Raw genomic sequence first — 17,354 nt, 5'->3', positions numbered from 1 at the left:
ATCTCTAAACTGTAGCACATTTATTCCAATACAATCTAAATTAAGCCAAAATAATTCAGGTTTTGAGACAATAGCCTAACCTGGAGGTACACTGTTTTATGTTGGACTTTCAGGAGCAGAGCCTGAGACAAGGATTCAGGTGCCATTATTTATTGAGGGAATGCTCTTCAGAAAGAGGCTATGAGGGAGGAGGTGATGCAGGCTAGGGAAGGAAGGGTGATTTCAAGTAAATTTTAGCCTTGGCTCGAGGTAGATTCACTATGGGACTGAGGAGAGGGACTGTGGAGGAATGAAACACACCATAAGCCACATTATACTTTGAATTGCCAGCCAAGGGTGTCTGTCAATCATTGGCTATGAGCCCTATGAACTGTGTGTGTGTGTGTGTGTTTAACTTCCCTGGTGAGGTGGCCCCCTATTGGCACTGGCCTCATAAAGAAAGATCTGGACAGGACATCAACATAACCTCTACCACATACATATTTGAATTTTGGTTTTACCAACTTACTATGGCCTTCAGAAATACATTTCCTATATGCCCTTCCAGAGAGAAAAGGAATACAGATAGAATTTGCAGCACAAAAATTATACTAGTGTTTCACCCAGATTGGTAGATAGCTATAGAATTTAGATGAAGTGGGTAACAGTCTTCATTTAGAATTCCAGTTTCATAATCCCCTAAGATTCACTTTGAATTTTCTAGTTGCCATTTTAAGACCTCCCATTTTGTGTGCTCAGTTTCTTGCCTTGTTGCTTGGTGACTCAAATGTGAATTAGACCCTATGTTCTGCTCTCAGTAGGGACAAATCTTCACAAGTTGGTTGGAAATGGATGAAACTTCTCAGCACAATTTCTGCAGGCCATGTGATAAGGACAGGGTAAGGACTAGGAGAACCCTGGATATAGTCCTTTAGGCCTTTTGGTCTATCTTTGAAAGGGAAATTGTTTACTCAAGCAGCTAAAGCTGTTTATTACTTTCATCAGTATATACTGCGTCCTCAGTTCTTGATCTTTCTTTTACCCTAAGCATTTCTACCCTGAAGGGTGGGAATACAAGTGTTCGGGCTTCTCTTCCTTCTAGGGTAAATACTAAAGAGTAATCCCAGCACACAATGCATGACTGGAGTCCTTCATCTCTCAACAAAGATTCATCTTGAGCCTATGGGAGCTTTTGGGGCTGGGTATAAGGCAATAAACCAAGTTGGAATAGTGCTTGTCCTCTTGGCATTCACATGCTAGTGGACCAAAAACTCATAAGCAAATATATCAGTGGAAGAGACACACTATGGGTAAAAATGCAACAGAATGAAGATAAAAATAAAACAGGAGCGTTGGGTGGTTGCTATTTTATATAAACTAGTAAGGGCAAGGGGCTCTCTGATGTGAGAATAATTGAACAGTGACCTGAAAGAGTTGTGGTGGTAGGAGGAGAAGAGGGTTGTAAGTAGCAGGCACAGCACTTGAAAGTGTATAGAGGCAGCTGCTGGCTACAGGGATGGGGGCAGGAGGTGACCCCAGGAGCTCAACTAGCCACAAAAATTTTTGCTAATGCTGTATCAATTTCCTTTCTATATTGTCAATGAAATGTTTATAATGAAGATTTTGAAGTATATTATTTACTTTATTCAAATTTTGATTCCTACAGAAATTGTAATTCTGCTGAAATATAGATATAGATAGAACTGGAAATACACACACACACACACACACACACACACGCACACACATACACATTTAAATTGCCTTCCTTTTTTGTAGAAAAAACACGCCCTGGAATAGCCTCTGAGAGAAAAAGCTATGGAAATTTTATTTTGATAAAATGCCAGTAATGGCATAAAAAGCTGCCCTGGTGTTGTTTCTGGGAAAGCAGGCATGTCTCAATGAAGGAGTGATGGATGGTCTTTGAAGTTTAAATGATATCGGAGAGGAAATGAAAAACTGGCCAGGGCAAGGGAGTAGTGGGGACTCAGTGACTACATGCAAGCTGCACATAGTTCAGGTTCTTCTCTCACACATTTTCATACGATGCCAAGAGGAGCTGGTTTCTTATCATCTTTGCATTCTTTAACATTATTAGAGTTCCATTTCCTTACTATTTCTGAAGACTTGATATTTTTCCTATCCTGTTGCTTTCTTGTTACTTAAATATTTTCTTCCTCTCAATTTTTCTCTTTCCCTCGCTTTCACTCTCTACTTCTAGAAAGTGGGCCATTTATTTTTCTAATTCTAGTGAAAGGAAAGCAAAATACCACACAGCTAAGTTTATCTAAGAAGTCCCAATTTCCTGGTGTCTTTTGTTGTTATTTTGGTTTCCTTTTAACGTCAATATATAGCAGTTATAAAGTAGGTTTAGATGTTTTTATATTTTTAGTCCAAATAAACCTGAAGTATAAAGTTGCACAATATGATGATGGAAGAGACCCAAGAAATGTTAATGTTAAGTTATTTAAAACTGATTTAGTTCTAGTTGAAAGCTGACTTCCTGGGCGATGTGCTGCTAGTGAGTCTTAATCCCTGGCTTCATGGTTTGTGGTTTATGTGGGCTGGCATGCTAAGCATTTAATCGTTAGTCACCATTCTTTTCTGAGGCCTGTGTGGCCAAGGCGTTATCATCACCCTGTCACTTACCTAGACATGCCCCTGGAAAGGAGGTGAACTGGATCCATTAAAAGTGTGAAAAGAGCTGGGAAAAGTCTGATGCAGCTGTACGTTCAAAGATTAAAGCACTCCATATGCAGTTTGACTTTATAAAGCTTGGATGATCAAGGAGAAAGCAAGGGGACTAAAGAGGCTTTGAGTGGCCTGCTCACTTTGTCTTATGGAAACTCATCAGATATGTGACTGATAATTTTATTTCACACATCTTTAGTATTATGTTTTAAATTTTTAGAGATGGCTGGAAACCTCACTAAAAAGCTCTTATCCTGTAGTCAGAATGATCAACCACCTTGTTAAATGAATGAGTGCAATACAAGGTATAAGAACAGGCTTATCAACCACTGAGGAACTAATGAAATCCCATTTCCTCCCTGATCCCCATCTTCATTGTTATGTCCTTTATAATTTTTTATCTAGGACAACCATGTTGACAGAGAAGGACTGGTATGTATCAGTATTTTAAAGAGTTTTATTTAAACTGAAACCATTCTTATATCAATTCTTATTATACTAGCTCATATTAACTTGACTCAATGAATCTGCAAAGACGCTATTTCCAATTAAGGTCACATTGTGAGGTCCAGGTAGACATAAATTTCTGGGGACACTATTCAACCCAGTGCACTTCCCCATTAAACTCTAAATGTATTTGAAAGAGTGTATTATACCTTATTTGTTTCCCAATATCTAGAGTGGTATTTGGAACTCAGTAGGTACTTAATAAATGGTTGTTAGATGACAGTTTTATTTGAACATCCAAATGTACTATTAGGAAAAAATCACGGGTACCTAAGAACATTTCCATGAGGGAAGAGTAATGGCTGAATATGTGTGTGTGTGTATGTATATATATGTGTATATATTTCTGCATGCATACACATATGTAGATATAGGTATATTTTTATATATTTATGTACGACTTTGTAAAGAAGTTAGGCACCATGGGATATTGTTATTATTTGTTTTTTCTTAAGATGAGAAATAATTTAAGCCTGTTGTCCTAGAGAAATGACTGGAAGTTAAGATTTAATGAGAGAAGAGAAGATCCTTTCACATCATTACTAACTCTTAACTTCAAACGATCCTTAAAGGGAAGATCCTTTTTCCTTCTCCCACTAACTCTTAACTTTTCCTATGACAGAATATTTAACAAAAGGGTATGGAAATTATAAAAACATAATTTAAAAGTGTATCATCATAAAGTTATTGATGAAATAATTTCTTGTGAAATGGAAATTAGCAACTTTGAGTTTACCCTGACTTAATTTATTCTGCGAAATATCTTCCTCTCTAAATCTTACAACCCTAAAAATGAAGAATGGAAAAACAGCCCTTCAGTAAGATATCTGCTCCTAAAGGCTCAATCTTGGGTACAAAGGCAGAGGTATTTCCCCAAGAGGGCCTGCTAGGAAGAGAAGCAGAAGACATGCATTTCTTTTCTGTCCTGGAGTGAGTCAGCCTGCTCACTTCTCTGACATCAGTCTGTTGCCACAGAAACACTAGTGGGGACACACATTTTGCATTATGACTTCACAATAGAAAACAGACCTTTATTTTTCTTTTGCTTCTTTACACAGTAGGTGGACAAGGCCTACAGTGAAAGGAAAAAAAGCATCTTGTTTGAGTACAAAGTGAGCAATTTACAAAAGTGGAAATAAAATTAATAACTACCTATGGAAGAAAAATGAGGTTTTCTGGAGTAGGTTTCTCACCTACCCTTTAAAGCAGGGCACCTTAATTTTTGAAATGTGTTTTCTTCCAATCACCTGATTTGGGATAAAGAAAAATAAACAGAGAATGAAGCAAATACATATAAAAATATATATGGAATTAAGCTAATGTTTTGTTAAGCTTTACTTATATAATTTGTCTTCATAAGATTAAAAATCTAATGACAACTAGATCCCTGCAGAAAGACATAGTTTCAGATGTCTGATTTTTGCATCACAGCTTACGTTTAAAAGAATGAATAGCATGAAAGTAATTGTTTTTTTTGTTTTTTTTTTTTTTTGAGATGGAGTCTCGCTGTACCGCCCAGGCTGGAGTGCAGTGGCGCAATCTCGGCTCACTGCAAGCTCCGCCTCCCAGGTTCACGCCATTCTCCTGCCTCAGCCTCTCCGAGCAGCTGGGACTACAGGCGCCCGCCACCACGCCCGGCTAATTTTTTCGTATTTTTAGTAGAGACGGGGTTTCACCGTGGTCTCGATCTCCTGACCTCGTGATCCGCCCGCCTTGGCCTCCCAAAGTGCTGGGATTACAAGCGTGAGCCACCGCGCCCGGTGAAAGTAATTGTTTTTTTAAACAGAAACCTCTGAGTGGCACAATAGAGTTATATCAGTATAACTTTAGTTAAAGTAAACATTATCCTAGAACAGTATGGGATTTACAAAAACATTAAGGAAACAGAGTTTCCATGCATCCCACATCTGATTTCCCCTATTAACATCTTACATTAGTATGGTACATTTGTTACAATTAATGAACAAGTGCTGATACATTATTAACTATAGCCTATCCTTTATTCAGATTTCTTTAGTTTTTATCTAATGCCAGTACATCACATTATATTTTAGTTGTTATGTCTCCTAAGGCTGCTCTTGGCTGTGACAGTTTCTTAGATTTTCCTTGTTTGTAATGACCTCGAAATTTTGAGGAATACCAGTCCAGGCATCTTGTAGGACACCTCTCTAGAGTAATTTGGTGTTTCCTCCTGATTCCACTGGGTTTATGCATTCCTGGGAGGAAGACCACAGAAGTAAAATGTCAATCTCCTCACATCATATGAAAAGTACATATTAGCCACATAGCTTAACACTGTTGATGTGAACCTTGATCACCTGGTGAGGTAGTGTTTATCAGGAGTCTCCACTGCAGCACCCCAGCATTACTCTCTCCCTCGTCTTTTCCACATTGGACTCATAGGAAGGGAGTTACTGTGCACAGCCTACACTTCAGGAGTGGAAATGGGGGAACTTATGCTCCATTCCCTTGAGAGTAGAGTGTCTGCACATATTATCTGAAATCCTTTTTCACAGGAGTTTTGTCTCTTCTACATTTAGTCCATCATTTATTTATATCACTATGGACTCATGGATATTTATTTTATGCTTTGGGTTATAATTACATGCTACTTTATGAATTTTATTGCTCCAATTTTTCCAGCTTTGGCCACTGGGGACTCTTTCAGTTGCTCCTGAGTTCTATGTGTAGCTTTTAGGTCAGCCAAAATGAATTAAATTGTCCATAACATCTCTTTCCCTCTTCATACAATAACAATAACTCTGTAAAATAATTTTGGAGAAAAACAGAGAGATTACATGGCCAAGGTAGTAGGAGGTAACTGAACTAGATAGTGGTATCTATTTTCTATCTTTGTTTTCATTTTTATCTTAGCATTTTGTTAATTTATACTGACTCAAGAAAAAATAGACACATTTTTCAATTTATGCTAACATGTTTGCCAATTAGTTCATGCTTTAAGTAGTTTTCCTTTAACTTCTGGGATGTTGGGGAACAGGCTGGGGATGTGGGTGATGAAGAAACATTCTCCCCATTGCCTGCAGCCTTCCACTGACATTTTGTTTTTGCTTGAAGATATTGTACTTAAAATACAATCTCCTCTAGAGAGGATGCATGATTCTCCTTTTCCCTGTTACCTGCTTTCTCACCATTTTTCCCCTTCTGTCTTTTGCACAGTAATGGTGGAACACCCTGATAGGGCAAAGGTATGTCCCATTTTTCAGCTACTTCCCAGTACGAATCCCCTCAGCCTGCAGCTGAAAGCACTCTCCAGTCAGTCCACATTTGAAGGAAAGGTTGAGCTCTTTTCTATAACTTTTTCTTCCTCTCAGGGGTAACACCAAATTGGGAGCAGTCTAGTGATTTGGAGTAGATTGTTTTGGGGTTTGATTAGAGAAACTGGTGTCATGACTTTTAAAGCAGTTGACACTGTTTTATTGAGTACTCGAATTTCGGTTAAGAATATAAATACTGCCCAAAGACACAAAGTACAGCATAATAAAAGGAAAGGAGAGATAAGAGGTTATGTCAGTTACTTTGTTGTTTCCTAGGATATAAGTCCCCAATATATTATAAATCATTGATTTAGTATTCATGTATTTTGTTGGTTGCACTGTGATCTTTTTAGATGAAACTTTTTATTAGCTCGGATCTATAACCTGTGCCATGAGAAAGATTTGCCAACTTATTTTATGTGATATTGTTTATTTCTTTATTGCTTTATTGCCAGTGACAAAGTATAGCGCAAATCTCCATTGAATAACCCCAAACATCATTCCATTTCTTAGTAACACAGGGACAAATGAAAGAAAAAATTGGTATTAGAGAAACATTGTGTTATACTTATTTACTGCATTAACCTCACTGACTCCTACAAGTAAACTCTGGGCTCTGTTCATCCAGAGATTTTTGGCTCCATGTGACTATTTGTCTGGAGAGGTTTGTTTTCTAGGAGATCCATTGGCATTTCTTTGTTTATCTTTTATCAAATAAATGGAGAGGAATGACAGAGCAGGTTGCTATAAGAATGTCCAGAATAAGATATTCGTTTCCACTCTGAAATGACATAATATTTATGAAAAAGTTATAAGGTTGTAAGATAGTGTCATTTTAACTCATTATTGGCTTGGGATATCAACAGTGCATGTATGAGTCTCTTTGCTGGGTTTAGAAAGAGTTCATGTAGCACTAGAATGGAGCGGAAGAAATTCCTTCTACAGCGAGGCTGCTTTCAAATTTCATGTTCGACATTTTTAGGAGTTAGCTCACAAGAACCTGAGAAGCTGAGGCAGGGGATATGGCATTAAATTCCTGGGCTGCCTTATGTTATGAATATAAATTTGATGTTGATCATAGCAAAGCCTTTTATTTTTTGGCATCTAAAGGACAGATGAAAATCCCCCATCTGTGACTGGTAAGATGTTCCAGATGGGTATTCTAATAGTTATAAAGGATTGTCATGCTTTTACATATACAACCTGTCAAATCTACATCAATGGAGAAGGTGGAAATTCTATCATCCTAGAGTCTATAGATTCTAGAAGTCTTTATTGCTTAAAAATATTTCACTAAAATTAGGTGTTCCAATGTCTTTTTTTAAACCTTATTTTGTTATAAAAAGTATAAATAAGACATCAATAATGTAATATAATTGTTTCCAGGTTTTTTTCTCTATGGTAACTTAGATATTACTTAAACCCTTTAAACATCCATGGTGTTTATTTCTCAAAGTGAATAGCACGTGCTTATGCCTGTTACAATACAGTAGGCAAGAAGACAAACATTTTGGTAAGGATGGGATTGAATAGAATTTAGTGGAATTTGTTAAACAGCTATATTTATTAAAATGCATAATACTATTTTCTAACTTTAAAGGGAGGAAAAGCAAAACTAAAACAAGAACCTTGATGATGAAGCATCTGTCATGACATACAGAGCCAGAAGCAAGTGCAATGTTTCTCTTTGAGAACCACAGCTATGAGAGGAGTGTGGCTTCTGGGGCAGTGTAGGAGAGGTACAATCCTGAAACCTCAAACTCTTCTTCACTGTCAAGGCTAAAATACCATGGGTGTGTGGGCAGGTGCATGCTGGTAGATATATCATTTCCTGGAGGGCCTCCTATCACTGGAATATAGTATTCAGCAAAGAAGTATGCAACAACTATAAGAGGCTTTAATTTTTATTAAGAAGCTCTATCTCTCATTAGATTTTAAGCTGGGAGCAGGTATTGGGTAACTACTCATCTTCATACATCCATGCAATTCTCATGGTGCCTTATGCTTAGGAGATTCTCAAAAAAGATGTTTTGTGAAATAGAATTATTGACTTTGGATTTAGGGAGACCTGGGGAATGATACCTGGTAGTTGAGTATATATTTACTCAATTATTTAATCATTGATTGCATAACATTTTGAGAACTACTATGTGCTAGCGGTGCACTTTTCTTTGGGGATATATTGGTAAGCAAACAGACATATAGGTCCCAATCCTCATGGAGTGGGGAGCTGATGAGAATAAAATGAAGAAATGATATTCAAAATATTAATTGCCAGATGGTCAGCTGAGTTATAAAAATCAATGTATGAGCAAAATTTTAAACATAATTATTTTATTTTCTAATCTAAGTGACATATCTAAGACTGCTTACCAAGTGCTATAAATAGGAATGCAAATTGTTAGTCACATCATTCTAATAATATTCAAATCATCAGTTAATTTTTTGATTGTATCAATGTGATACACTATTTCTGGGAAGCTGTCAATAACTAGAATGCCCCTTTCTGAATCATGACATAGCAAATTACATCAAGCTTTCCATTGATATCCCCAGTAAGTGCACCCCTAATCAGCATGTTCATGCAGTTGGAGGGTGGCTGGCATAATGTCTTTGGGTCAGGACAGGCAATGAACCTGGATGTCAGCAATTCCCTTCAGTGCTGGAGCCCAGGAAGACTGACTTGGCCCTCTCCTCTGTCAACAACATCTGCACTAATGCTGCCTTCCTTGCCATCAGCAGTGCTCTCTGCCTGCATTATGCTCCTCTGAGGCAATGATAGCCACTGCCTATGACTCCACTACTACTTTGGTGTGCTGAGCATATATATGTACAGGTGGAGGTAGGGAAGACATCTGCACCAGCACTGTATCGAGCCCCAGTCTCAACCTCTACTGCTGCAGCAATATCTTTAAGTGACTCCTTATAGGACAGTAAGTGTAGAATTTAACAACTGGATTGAAAGTAGATTAGTATTTTAACAACCAGTGCAGAAAAATGTCAGCAGTGCACTTACATAACATTTTTCATTTTTTAAATGGCTAGAATAGAACCTCCTTCTGTCTGGACATGTGTAATTAGTTAAAAATAAGAAGAAATACTTCTAAACCAATGTATTTTTTGAATGACAATTTGTATGCAAGACACTTTTCTTTCAGACAAGAGGATTAGGGGTCATATCTAAGTATAAGTATAGGATACATAAAATACCAACAAGACTCGGTCCTGGAAAATTTCTTTAGTAACTGTAGGATTACAATGTGAGATTAATAACAGCCTTATGTAGGACCATACCCACAGTATGAGCATACGGCTTACAAGTTAGTCAACTATATATTGAGGTGACAGTAAAAGCAACTGGGAGAGTCCTTTTTGCTCCATAGAAATTTAATAGATGTTAGGTGAGCTGATTTTATGAAATCACTGGTTAGGTACTAAAAATATGATTGTGTATATTAGCTGTGGCCTGATAACTGAAATGTTAATCTCAGTAGATTACTACTCATACTTACAACAGTAAAACATTTATATTCTGAATCAATAAATAAATAATGCTGATGGATCAAGGTGTAGTTCAGGATTATGGGTAAAAATGCTGATACCACAGGAACAAAGACACATTCTAAACTCTATGTGGATGCATAGTGAACAAATGTGAAGAATGCTATTCTATAATTAAATAATAAGTGGCACCCTCACTGATGCATGTTTGATGACAAATTCTTTTTTATTTTTGGCAAAATATACATAACTAACATAAAATTTACACTTCTAACCATTTTAATTGTATAATCCAGTGGCATTAAGTACATTCACATTGTTTTACAATTTGATGATTTTTTTTTTTTTTTTTTTTTTTGAGATGGAGTCTCACTGTGTCACCCAGGCTGGAGTGCAGTGGTGTGATCTCGGCTCACTGCAACCTCCGTCTCCTGGGTTCAAGCAATTCTCCTACCTCAGCCCTCCGAGTAGCTGGGATTACAGCCGCCCACCACCATGCCCAGCTAATTTTTACATTTTTAGTACAGACAAATTTCACCATGATGGCCAGGCTGGTGTCGAACTCCTGACCTCAGGTGATCTGCCCACCTTGGCCTCCCAAAGTGCTGAGATTACAGGCATGAGCCACCGCGCCTGGCCGATGATAAATTCTTAAGACCAAGGCCCAGTCTTCCTGGGCTCCAGCACTGAAGGGAATTGCTGACATCCAGGTTCATTGCCTGTCCTGACCCAAAGACATTATGCCAGCCACCCTCCAACTGCATGAACATGCTGATTAGGGGTGCACTTACTGGGGATATCAATGGAAAGCTTGATGTAATTTGCTATGTCATGATTCAGAAAGGGGCATTCTAGTTATTGACAGCTTCCCAGAAATAGTATATCACATTGATACAATAAAAAAATTAACTGATGATTTGAATATTATTAGAATGATGTGACTAAGAATTTGCATTCCTATTTATAGCACTTGGTAAGCAGTCTTAGATATGTCACTTAGATTAGAAAATAAAATAATCATGTTTAACGTAATTATTATAACAGGTATTATAAATCATTTGAGAGACTTTCTTTCTGTCATTTTCTTGTGTATCTTCATCCGGCTTTCAATTTGAGAAGTTTTGTGAATTATCTGCATTTTTACTGTCCATTTAAAAACCTTCAAGAAGGTTTTTTTTTTTTTTCTTAAACATGGAAAAGTCAAACCTTTTCCAGAGTCATTGGCTGCAACTTGACTGTGTCCTGCTGACTCAGGGAAATCAGTCATAAGGAGAATACAGGTGAAGAAAGACCATGGATAACTTATGCAACATTCACCACTGTTAAATAAGCTCTGATACATATTCTAGGATGTTTGTACAATTTTTTCTTTGCATTTGAGTCAGTACTTTTTTCCCAAGATGACAGAATATAATCATTAGCTTGTAAATGAAAATTCAGTCTGTGAATCTATCCTCCATAATCTCCACTTATACCAAATGGGTGGCGTGTGGTACCTATTACTATAGAGGTACCTGGAGCATCAAACATTTGTCTTAAATGTGATGTTGAAGGTATTAAAGACTAATGGATCTCTGTAACACTTGTTAGAACAGCTGGAATTTTAGAAGGCCTTTGTTTTTTCAAAGAGTGAAATGAAAATTAATTACTAGGTCTTAAAAAATATGCAAAGTCAGGCTTAAGATTTAGCACTGCTATTTAGTCCCCTTAACATCTTTTCTTATATTACATCAATGAAAATTAAATAAGAAGGAAGTACATATACCTACTATTTACCCACAAAAATAAAAAATAAGAAATAAAATTATATTTTGGAAACTTATAGGTTTTACATCTTTTTAAATTAAAATATTGACCATTTTCCCTCATGCTTTTTTAACATTAAAATTTATTCACCATGTGCTTGATTCCAAAACATCATTCACTGATAAAAATATAATACATTTACTGATAAGGTTAACATATAATAAGGTTTTTAATCACTTATATAGAAATATTCCTGCAAATAAAAAATTAAAAGTATTTTGTATATTTCACTTAACAAACTGAATATTTGATTCTAATTTTTGAACATTGTATTCTAATATTAACAAATCCACAATTATTTAGGATAACAATATTAGCTGCTTAGTCACTGTCATCTCATACTAAAATACATAGATGATTTTCATCCTAAAATTCTTCAGATTCAAAATCTTTACTATAATAAGTAGTGAGTTACATAAATAAATATTCTAACATTAAAAATTAAAACATTCTGAAAAGATTATTTCGTATGTGGCAATTTCTATAGTGTTCTGATCATAAATTAGATGAATAAAAATAGAGAATGATAGGGACTTATGTTTGCATTGTCAAAGGCTATTTCCACATAAACAGTCTCTGTTAAGTTCTAGATCCTCCAGTATAACTACCTCTGAATGTACTCAGTTATATTCTTATTAATTACTTATGCATATTATTTATCTAAAGTAGTCTGTTGTCCTAAAAAAGGATGGGTACAGTGGGAAGTACAGCTGAGATTAGATTCAGTCTCTAAATAAAGGTTGTGTGTTGTTTTCTTCCTGACCAGATGATTCTTTGAGTCTTGAAACAGGTATTATAAATCATTTGAGAGACTTTCTGTCATTTTCTTGTGTATCTTCATCCGGCTTTCAATTTGAGAAGTTTTGTGAATTTTCTGCATTTTTACTGTCCATTCAAAAACCTTCAAGAAAGAATCCTAGGAAGTCTCACCTGTTGTGAAACCTTATTTGGTAATTATTTTCAGCATTTGTTATTCAGCAAAATGAAACAAGAAAAAGAACAACTACTCTCCCCCCAAGAAAGAATCTAGTTGGTGGATGGATGGCTTGTTTTTCTTTGTTTCTTTTCGTGTGTGTGTGTGTGTGTGTGTGTGTGTGTGTGTGTGTGTGTGTATTGTATCATGAAGCTCAATGAATAACAGGGCTCCTTTAGAGAAATAGCAAGAGTTCAGTAAAGTCTATTTCAGATGGTAATGGAAGATGATGGAACTTGGCAACTTAATATTTATAACGAAGTTGGAAAATCAAAACACCACCTGTGGTACCTGTGCAACCCATGCATAGTCAAATGAATTTTGAATAACATATAGACAAATCTTAGTTTTCACATAGCTGTAGTATAAATGTTAGCATATTTAGATAAAATATTGTTTCAAAATGCTAGGGCAGCCAGGTTAAATTGATTCTTACACTTTTATTCTTATAGCTAAGATACTGTCAGAAAAATAAAAGTTGTGACATTGTAGGCAATCAGGGGCTACTGAAAGTCACTGTGTGTAATTTACTGTACATGTTGCTGAGTAGGACACAAAGATGAACCCTAAGGAAACATCGTGCTCATCATATCTCAGTGGATGGTTGCATGCTTTGGTCTTGCTCCTTCCAATGTGTATTCCACATTGCTAACCAGGTAAACAGATGCATCTGGCCATATGTTCTCCCTGCTGATAGATATTCTGGCTCCACATCAATCCAAGATGAAGTCTAAACTAAGTAGCATAAACTGTCCAGGCCCTTGATAGTTTGATCATTGCCCTCCCCCCCATATTCCCTTTGCCCTTTGAATACCACTTTCCATTTAACAACACATTATTCTCCAAACACATCTTTGTGCTACTTTACACATTTATTAGTTTGCACATGCAATCTCGTCCTCCTGGAATATTCCTCTTCTCTATTCCTATGGTCTGTTTTCAAAATTGGTATAAGATAGCACCTCTTTGGGGAAGTTTCTTGGTGCCTTTTTATTACCTTTATACTTCTATATATATCCCATATTTCATGCCTCCCTTACAATATTTGCTACCACGGAGGGCAATGGCGCTGGCTAATAAGCAAAATCAGCACTCAGTGTTTGTTGGATCATATTGAGTTGAATTAATGGTTCTTATGCATCATTTCAGATGCTTACAAACACAAAAAATTTATAGCAAAGCAAAAGGAACAGCTCATGTAACATCACAATCATGTAGCAAAGCATCAAATATGATTTTTTGTCGGATGAACATGTTGAGGGCAGACATATGATGAGAATGGCAGTCCTTGGAACTGAGCCTGCTCACCCTGTTCAAGCTCTAGGGAGACTTCATGTTAGATTTTTTCTCTCTCCCTCACTCTTTAGCTTGTTTCTTTTTCTTCTCTTTTCTTTCTTTCTTCTTCTTTTTTTTTTTTTTTTTTTTTTAACAGGGTCTTGCTCTGTTGCTCAGGCTGGAGTGCAGTGGCATGATGTCAGCTCACTGCAACCTCCGACTCCCAGGCTCAAGTGATCCTTCCATCTCAGCCTCTTGAGCATCTGGGACTACAGGCACATGCCACCACTCCAGGCTAAGTTTTGGTATTTTTTTGTAGAGACGGGGTTTCACCACTTGTCCCCTGCTGGTGTTGAACTCCTGGATTCAAGTGATTTACCCCCCTTGGCCTCCCAAAGTGCTGGGATTATAGGCGTGAGCCACCTGTTTCTGGCTGAATTTGTTTCTTAAGATGTTATTCTGCAGTGTTTTAGAGAAAGGTGTTTCTTTTTAAAAAATGTATTTAAATTTTTGAAGAGGTAATACATATATATTATCAAGTGCCTGAAAATATAGTGCACACATGCATTTATATGTTCTTTTTTCCTCCTTTTTTTTTTTTTTCTGAGACGGAGTCTCACTCTTTCGCCCAGGCCAGACTGCAGTGGCGCCATCTCGGCTCACTGCAAGCTCCGCCTCCCGGGTTCACGCCATTCTCTGGCCTCAGCCTCCCTAGTAGCTGGGACTACAGGCGCCCGCCACCATGCCCGGCTAATTTCTTGTATTTTTAGTACAGACGGGGTTTCACTGTGTTAGCCAGGATGGTCTCAATCTCCTGACCTCGTGATCCGCCCGCCTAGGCTTCCCAAAGTGCTGGGATTAGAGGCGTGAGCCACCGTGCCCGGCCTCTTTTTTCCTCTATTTTTAAGCAAAGAGAATGACATACTTATTCATACTCTCCTATACCTTGACTTTATTCACTTAACAATACAGTTGAGCCTTGAACAATGTGGGGTTTATGGGTGCCAACACCCTTGCAGTTGAAAATGAATGTATAAATTTTGACTCCCCCAGAACAATAACTAATAGCCTACTGTTGAACAGAAGTCTTCCTGGTAAACAGTCAACTAATACATATATTGTATGTTACATGTATTATACACTGTATTCTTACAATAAATTAAGCTAGAATAAAATGTCATTAAGAAAATCATAAGAGAAAATATACTTATTACTCACTAAGTGGAAGTGGATCATCATAAAGGTCTTCATCCTCATTGTCTTCACATTGAGGAGGCTGAGGAGGAGGAAGGAAAGGAAGGGTTGGTCTTGCTGTCTCAGGGTTGGCAGAGGTGGAAGAAAATCTGCATGTAAGTGGACACATCAGTTCAAACCCATGTTGTTCAAGGGCCAACTGTAGTTTATATTCCGTTACCTCACTAAATCTCATATTTATTTTGGTAGTTTTTCATTGGACTTTCTTACTCTAGTTGTATAATCCTCTTATCTACAAGTAGTTCTAGTTTATTCCATCCGTTCTTTTCCTATTTATAATGTCTTTCTACTTATAGTTGACTCCCCAATACATCTTATATAGTGTTAAGTATTAACAGTGATTGCGGACATCCTTTTAACTTCTGTAGTGGAATGTCCCCAGTGTTTACGTACTAAGAATATTTTTCAGTGAAATTATGTTAAGGATTTAGACATCAATTTTCTATTTAGTTAAACATTTTGAAAGAATATGTACTTATTTGTCAAATGGCTTTTTAGTGTCTGTAGAGATTATCTTGTGCTTTCTATTCATATTTATTAATATAACCATTCGGTTGTTTATCTTAAAAGATCAGTTGAATGCTGCGTGTCAGGTACTATTGTAGGTGAAAGAAATACAGTGGTGATTGATACAGATAGAGTCCTGCCCTCTTCAAATTTAGGTGAGCATGGTGACTCATGCCTGTAATTTCAGAACTTTGGGAGGCCGAGGCCAGTGGTTCGCTTGAGCCCAGGAGTTCGAGACCAGATTGGGCAACATGGCGAAACCCCATCTCTACAAAAAATACAAAAATTAGCTGGACATGGTGGCACAAACCTGTAGTCCCAGCTGCTTGGGACGCTGAGGTGGAAGGATCACCTGAGCCAGGGAGGTCAAGGCTGTGGTGAGCCATGAGTGTGCCACTACACTCCAGCCTGAGTAACAGAGTGAGACCATGTCTCAAAAAACAAAAAGCAAACAAGGAATACTTTGGGTCAGTTCTAGAAGGTGATATCAAAATGCTATAGGAAGTGCTATAGAATAAAGCAAACATACAAACAGCAGGGAAAGGGAATCAAAAGTGTCAAAGTGAGGGTAGGACGATTGTAACTTTAAGCAGCATGGTCAGCATAAGCCTTACTGTAAGGGGGACGCTTAAGTGAAACAATGAAGGAGGAGATGAAGGATTCAACCCTGTGGTTGCTTGAGGGAGGTATTCCAGACAAATAAGCCAGGCATGTTCCTCGGTTGTTTGAGAAGCAGCAGAGTGCAGAGTATGACCCAGAGAGAATCAGACCCAGACACAGCAAGTGCCAGATTATATAAACCCTTCAGGTTAGTGTAAGAATTTTGGCATTACCATGAGTGAAATGGGAAGTCTTCGGCAGGTTTAGAGTAGAAAAGTCGTGTGATCTGACTTCAATGCTAAAGTGATAAATTTATTATAAATAGTATCTTTCCTATTAGAATAAGCCATATCTGGTCACGATGCGCTATTCTTTTTGAAGTAATAATGGATTTTGTTTACTATGATTTTATTTATTTATGATGGAGTCTCACCCTGTCGCCCAGGTTGGAGTGCAGTGGAACAATCTTGGCTCACTGCAACCTCCACCTCCCGGGTTCAAGGGATTCTCCTGCTTCAGCCTCCCAAGTAGCTAGGATTACAGGCATGTGCCAAAACGCCCAGCTAATTTTTTTGTGTTTTTAGTAGAGACGGGATTTCACCATCTTGGCCAGGCTGGTTTCGAAGTCGTGACCTCATGTGATCCGCCTGCCTCGGCCTCCCAAAGTGATTTTCTCAAGGATTTTTACATTGATAGTCATAAGTGAAATTAGTCTGGATGGTTTTTGTTTTCACCGAGTAATCTATTGAGGATTATTAACATCAGTGTCTTGCTTACTTCATAAAAAGAATTGAGAGGTTTCTTTTCTTTCTGTTTTTTTTAAGGTTTATTGAATTCCCCTGGGAAGCCAGAGACATATTTCTTATATCATCTATTCCTGCCTTAGAACACAGAAGGGAAGTCCCTTTGTAGGGTTCTATCTCTGTAGTAAAATTAAAATATAAAGTGTTAGAGATAGTGTTTTCCCCTCTTTTATGAAAAAAAAA

The 17,354-nt window shown here is 37.3% G+C and overlaps 1 protein-coding gene and 1 long non-coding RNA gene across 4 annotated transcripts in view; one reads left to right on the top strand and one right to left on the bottom strand.

Moving 5' to 3' along the window:
* INPP4B (inositol polyphosphate-4-phosphatase type II B) overlaps positions 1–17,354 on the top strand; it is an 834,063-nt gene that overhangs the window by 27,185 nt on the left and 789,524 nt on the right. The window lies entirely within an intron of this gene.
* The window catches only part of LOC131383128 (uncharacterized), a 28,801-nt gene continuing 26,681 nt past the window's right edge, over positions 15,235–17,354 (bottom strand). Inside the window, exon 3 of the long non-coding RNA XR_009212910.1 lies at positions 15,235–15,350. This is a non-coding gene — a long non-coding RNA (uncharacterized LOC131383128). The remainder of the gene's footprint in view (positions 15,351–17,354) is intronic.

Source organism: Hylobates moloch, unplaced genomic scaffold (assembly GCF_009828535.3).
Source record: "Hylobates moloch isolate HMO894 unplaced genomic scaffold, HMol_V3 SCAFFOLD_3, whole genome shotgun sequence".
In the NCBI taxonomy this organism is placed as follows: domain Eukaryota; kingdom Metazoa; phylum Chordata; class Mammalia; order Primates; family Hylobatidae; genus Hylobates; species Hylobates moloch.
The sequence above is the reverse complement of the archived record's forward strand: the minus strand, read 5'-3'. Positions and strand labels throughout refer to the sequence as shown.